This window comes from Meles meles, unplaced genomic scaffold, assembly GCF_922984935.1.
Source record: "Meles meles unplaced genomic scaffold, mMelMel3.1 paternal haplotype, whole genome shotgun sequence".
Taxonomy (NCBI): Eukaryota; Metazoa; Chordata; class Mammalia; order Carnivora; family Mustelidae; genus Meles; species Meles meles.
In genome coordinates this window covers 1-6243 of record NW_025721244.1, presented here as the reverse complement: position 1 = coordinate 6243, position 6243 = coordinate 1, and positions in this window count along the sequence as shown.

The following is a 6243-nucleotide window of genomic DNA, read 5'->3' as shown; positions in this document are numbered from 1 at the left end:
AGATTCTTTTGGGGAGGGACTTGGCTTTCCACAGACAGGACCTGCATTGATCTACACAAGCTCTTTGTGTTACTCTTCTGAAACTGATATATACTGTTCTTTGTGACACTAAACTAAGCTGCAGGTATGGGAATGTCTTATTGATCGGAAGGTCATAGCAAGGATATCTCTCCAGTTTCTTTGTCATCTCTGTGGTCTATGGTTCAGCACAGATGAGGGTATCATGATATCATAAACACAGGTGTTAAGATATAACCTGCCCCCATCAACTTAATATCCTGGTTTTGCTTAATTTTCATGTATAAATTTCTCATTTTTCTGCATGTGCATTAATGAGTCTCAGCTGGGAAGTATGATGAACATTGTCTTAGTATTTATTCATTCAACAAAGATACAGTCTGAGAAGTATTTAAGAACTTGGAGAAATAAAGTGTTTTATACTTTAAGGAACATTGCTTCAAATCTGATTTGGTCAGATATTGAGCCTTTCTAAATAATACCTAAGGTTAAGGAACATTAGTTATAAGCAACTTTTGAGACATAGATTTCTCCCTTAGTGTTCTAATACAGCACAATAGTTTAGAAATTCTTAAAACAGTGCAGTGTTTTGCAAGAAATGTCATTGTTAAGGGCAGTATAACCATGGGACCTGAATGATAGCACTTTGATTTAGAAACAGTCAAAAGCTTATTTTTCATAGCCTCTATAGCCACGGTTCAGATTCCATGAGTTTGAGTTATTCATCTGAACGTAATAGGAACTGTCTTTTTGTTAGAGGAATCAAACTGAGTTCTTTTAGGAGATGTAGGGGGTCATAACTGGTACCTTAGAAAAACAGGGGCAATGTAGTTAGTTATTCTTAAGGAAAAACTTCAGATGAATACATTTCTCTAGCAAAACCTAAGGTTATGAAAAAAATTGCACTGTTTATTTTAAAAAATAAGTTTTGAAGATGATGGATTGTTTATTTCAGAACTTGAACTGTTCAAAATTATCCTTGGCTTAAGTTTGTAAACAGATTTCAATATATTCTGTATTTTTTTCTTTTAATGATGAGGAAATAATTATTAAAATTTGTTCTAGATTTATAAGTATTTAGAGATAGGTGTTCTCCTGTTTAAGAATTCTGTTTCTTTTAAATACAGGTAGGTCCTGAAATTAATGCCATGCTTCAACTCGACTTTCTAACCGTACAGCACATTTTATTGGACTGTGTTCTTTTTCCAGATAGTAACATCCATTTGTAATCATATGATTGAAGATGAAATGTTCAATTTGTACATAAAATTCTAGTTTCTTTGAAAGAATACTAATGTCTAACTTTTTGAAAATTTAGAATTACTACTTCAGTTTGGTAGCTACGTATTGAGTATTTTATCTAGTAATTCTATTGGTTATCTAATTAAGAAATAAAAAATATGGGCCAAAGGATTGGAGGAAATCTTCTGGAAGGAAGTGGGCTTTGATCTAGGCCCTGGAGGATGGATTGAAACCTTCCTTCACCACTGCAATGGTGGCTGCAGTTCTTATCAATGACACTGGTGATTGAAGGGAAATGACTGGAATTAGAGTATGACTTTGAGACGAGGAATGGCTGAGCGATAATATTTAAAAAGGTAGATGAAGTTCTGTAGGAATGATTTATATAATTTTAAACTGATTATTGCTCATCTACTATCATCTGGTCCTGGGTGATTCCACTGGTTAAAGCATACATCTGGTGCAAGCCAGGTCATGCTTGCTGCTTCCTCTTCTTTTTTTTTTTATTAAGGTTTTATTTATTTGACAGAGATCCCAAGCAGGCAGAGAGGCAGGCAGAGAGAGAGGGGGAAGCAGGCTCCCCCCTGAGCAGAGAGCCCGATGTGGGGCTCTAACCCAGGACCCCTGGATCAAGACCTGAACTGAAGGCAGAGGCTTTAACCCAATGAGCCACCCAGGTGCCCCTCATGCTTGCTTCTGTCCCAAGGCTGTAGACTACACTTACTATCTCAGAAACCTGCAGCATGGGTCATCAAGCAGGTGGCTATTGACAGGCAACAGGAAAAAACCTGCATTAGCCAGCCCAGGAATCTTCTCTTTTGCCTTTGACAATTATTCGACATGGCATAGATACCAGAACAAAAATTCAGTAGGAGTTGCCTTAATATTGTCACTGAATGTATTATTCTAAGTTTTCTGGTAGAGAAGAGAGAAGATTCTTTCACTGATTACAGCCTTTTGATGTCGACTAATTGTTTCTCTTAAATCTTGAACGAAATATCTTCCTGTACTTGCAGAAGATAATACAGATGACTCTGAGTTATTTACATATAATCATATATTAAGCAGTTGTTGGAAAATTGGAATTCAAAAAAGGACACTGGAGAAATGAAATCGTTATACCCAATGAATTTAACATGTTAAATTACGCATGTAATTACGCATGTTACGCATCTGTTATGCGTGAGATTCTGGGCTAGATTCTGTGAGAGAACCAGGGAAACAGATTTAATCCTGGTCTTTAAGAATTTTATCAGTAACTACCATTGCTGACTCAGTATTCAGGAGAACTGCTTCACCATGAAGTCCAGATAATGAGTATGTGATAATGAGTATGTGATAATGACATGTGTATGGAGCTTGTGCTATGTGTCAGACCGTATAAAATCCAGGACACATTAAGAGTAAGAGCTGTGCCTGGAGAGGACACAGGGGTTAGACCCTAGAGGACAGTATATGCAAAGGAGATCTATACAATTTGAATATAATTTGATAGGTATATAATTCTATCCTAAAACTAAATTTTAAATATTTTGAGGGGAAGAATTGTTTCATCTTTTTTCTTTTCTTCCCTTCTTCCTGCTCCATAGTTTTCTCCTCTTCTTTTAGACAGTTTACTTAGTACACTCTTTATGTTGATTGCCCTCCGTACATAATGATATATAATAAAGTTTTACAGATAATGGGAAGTATAAGGTTTAGAGTTATTGTAAAGCTACCGAATAGAATTACATGGCCTTTCATGCTTAGATTCCTTAAAATTAGTATAATGCATAACATTTTCTTAATAAGCCTTTTATTATGGGTTTTAATTTTTTTATTTTCACTGCTTATGTATCACAGACAGACTGTGATATAAATTGCTCACCTGAAGATGATTGAGAATTGGCACTTTAACTTATTTTTAGAGTGTCATTTGTAGTCCTAGATAAAACCACATTCTCCCCAACACTTGGTATCGTTAGTCTTTATTATTTTAGTTCCTGGTATTAGTGTATCTTATTTTCATTTTAATTTGATTGTTCCTGATAACGGATGACCCAAGCTGCTCTTTTAAGCGTTTATCAGCATTTTTGTATCTTCTTTCTGTTCAAATGTTTACTCGTTAGAAAATTGTAAAGTATTTCTTTTTTTTATTATTGATTTAAATATTTGTATATTCTACATAAGGAACCTTTGTCATACTTATGTATTACAGATATTTTTCCCCAGTCTGTGGTTTGCCTATTAATTACCCTAATTAATGGTGTCTGGGTGCGGGCAAAACTTAGATTTAACATCATAAAAGCAACAGTTAGCTTTATGGAGAATGAATGCTTAGGATAATTATTATCATTATTAACTCCATTGGTCATCTTCAAAGGAGATTTTATGCTGTTTTGAATTCATTAGTACATTGTTTTGGATGTCTGAAGACTGATTCAGGGTTTCAGGGTTTGGGATGTATCCTATGTCCTAAACCCTTATAAGCTCCTGTATTTCTCTCTGTAGTAGTAATACAATAATTTTGGATGAAAACAAGGTAACTCTAAGTATTTAAATTCCTCAAATGGTGAAAGGCCATTTCCTATATTTTGTAGGTGAAACTAGTGGGTAGTATGCTAACCAGGCAGACTTTGGTCTGCCCCTGGCAACTGATGGAATTCGTTAGCTGAAAGTAGGTACTCAATTGTATTGTGCTCTTTAATGTGGTCTTAACTTACATGCTATAATTAGGTTAAGAGGACAGGATTTTCAGAAAATTGTCTTCTGTAAGCAATATTCTGTTACAGATACAAGAGCTTACTCAAATTCTGTGCTTTTTATTCATTTCAGGAAAAAGTCCCTACAATCAAATCAAGTAGCCTTAAGCGGAAGATTTCTGTGCTCAAAGATATGAGGGAGTGCCATCCTTTTCCAAAGCAGGGCTAGGAACATTGGAAATCAAATTTAGAAACTGAACTTTATTTGGTTTCTGTTTCAGCCTCTGCATGAGGTCTCCTGACCTGACTATTTTAATTTCCCAGTGGGGGAGTGTGGGTCTCATAATCCAGTGAGCCATGGGAGAGTTGGTGCTGAGTCAAGCAGGAATTTATTCCAGGCTCCCTCATATCCTGGCTGCTTGACCTTGGAGACCTTACTTCACTTCTTTGAGACTTAGTTTCTCCATTGCTAAAATTCAGCTAAGATTATACCCAAACTTAGAGGATTATGGAAACATTAATTGAGTTAATTTATATAACTGGTGAAAAAAAAAGGACACTTTATTTATTAAATAATTAATAAATTAAATATTATTGCTCTATCTGTGGTAGAAATAGTAAGTTTGAACAGTAACCTTAATTTTTCTGTAACCTTAATTTTTCAGTAACCTTTCTTTTTCTGGTCATGTGGCAATGGCTAATTATTTCATGTCCCTTTATTCATATGTGTTCTTATTAATTAATTCTTTAGTGAATAGGCATCAAAGCAGTTATGTCTGTCTTTACTTAGCCAACTGAGAATTCAGAGTTGTTTATATTTCTTGCCACTGAGAAAAGGGCCATGCCAATTTATATGAAATACTCTTATTTTAGCTTTTTTAGTTTAGTATTTAGGCAATTTACTTGATTAAAATAATGTTTAATATTTTTCTTAAACAGTCACAATCCATATATGAAAATATATAAAGCATTTCTCATTTCTGAACAAATATTCCAACGAGTGTGGACTTTTGACCCGGGGAGTTCATCATTCATTTCTATCACTTTGGAATGAGAAAGAAACCAGTATGGCCACATCCCATTTATTCTTCACTTAATGAAGTGATACATAAGAAAGCAATTGTTGACACAGTTTATAAGTCATAATTTTTGATGGCTTCCTTAGTTCAGTCTACAGAACAGAAGGGAATATTTAAATGAAAAAGAGAAACAGAACAGAAGAAATAGCCATGCATCTATTCCTTAACTGGCATTTTAAATGATTTTGAGAAATAAAAAATGGGATTACTTGGATCGGTGTTTATTAATTGAAATGGGGTGTGCTTGTGTGTGTGTGTGTGTATGTGTGTGTGCATATGGATATGTGAAAAACATTTGTAATTATGGTGGTACTAACAAAATTCATTTCACCGAATGAGAGATGCAGTAGCTTCATCACTCATCTTCCTGCTTCTGAGCTTGCATCTCATTTTTTATTATCAGAAAGGTACCAGAGTCCATCTAAAACATAGGCCAAGTCCTGTCACTACTCAGTTGGAAACCTTCCCCATTGCACTATGAGTAAACGTCGACGTTCTCATAATGGTCAACAAGGTCCTATACTCTGCCGTCTCCTTACCTCCTTACTCTCTGCTCTCATCCTCTACCTCTTTTCCTTCTCTATAAGGTGATACTATTTTTGGCCCCTGCTTACACATGAAGAAACAGAGTCTCAGAGATTTCTTAATCTAGCTTGCATTCAGTCCATTGTTCATTTATGAAACATTGAATTTCTACTTTGTGCACAGCACTGGCCTGTTGTTCTGGGTATAAAGGCGGTTAAAATACTGTGTTTATCCCCATCAGCTTCAAGCTAGTGGGGGAGAAGGGTGCATACATTTAATACAATCAAATAGTACATGAGGTACAATCATGAGAAAGTGCACAGGGCATTCTGGAAACCAGAAGAGCAGAACCAACGCCAACCTAGAGAATTAGCGCAAGGCTACCTACAGAAGAGGACCCTGAACCACTGTTAGGGAGGAGTAGAAGTTGACTAAATTTGGAGTGGAGGAGGGCATTCCAGGGAGAGGGCATGGTGAGGACACAGGCACAGAGTACGAAACAAGGTGATAAATGGACACTGGGAGGTGGCGGGTGTTTCAGGACCATAAACTTAACACAAGGCAATAAGCGATAAACAGACCGCATCGCCTCTTCCACCCTGGGAAGCAGGGTCTGGAATGAGTTTTACTGTCTTAGGTCCAGGGGACTGGGATGAGCAAAGACACCAATTCCTGAGTATCAATCTGATAACCCACCT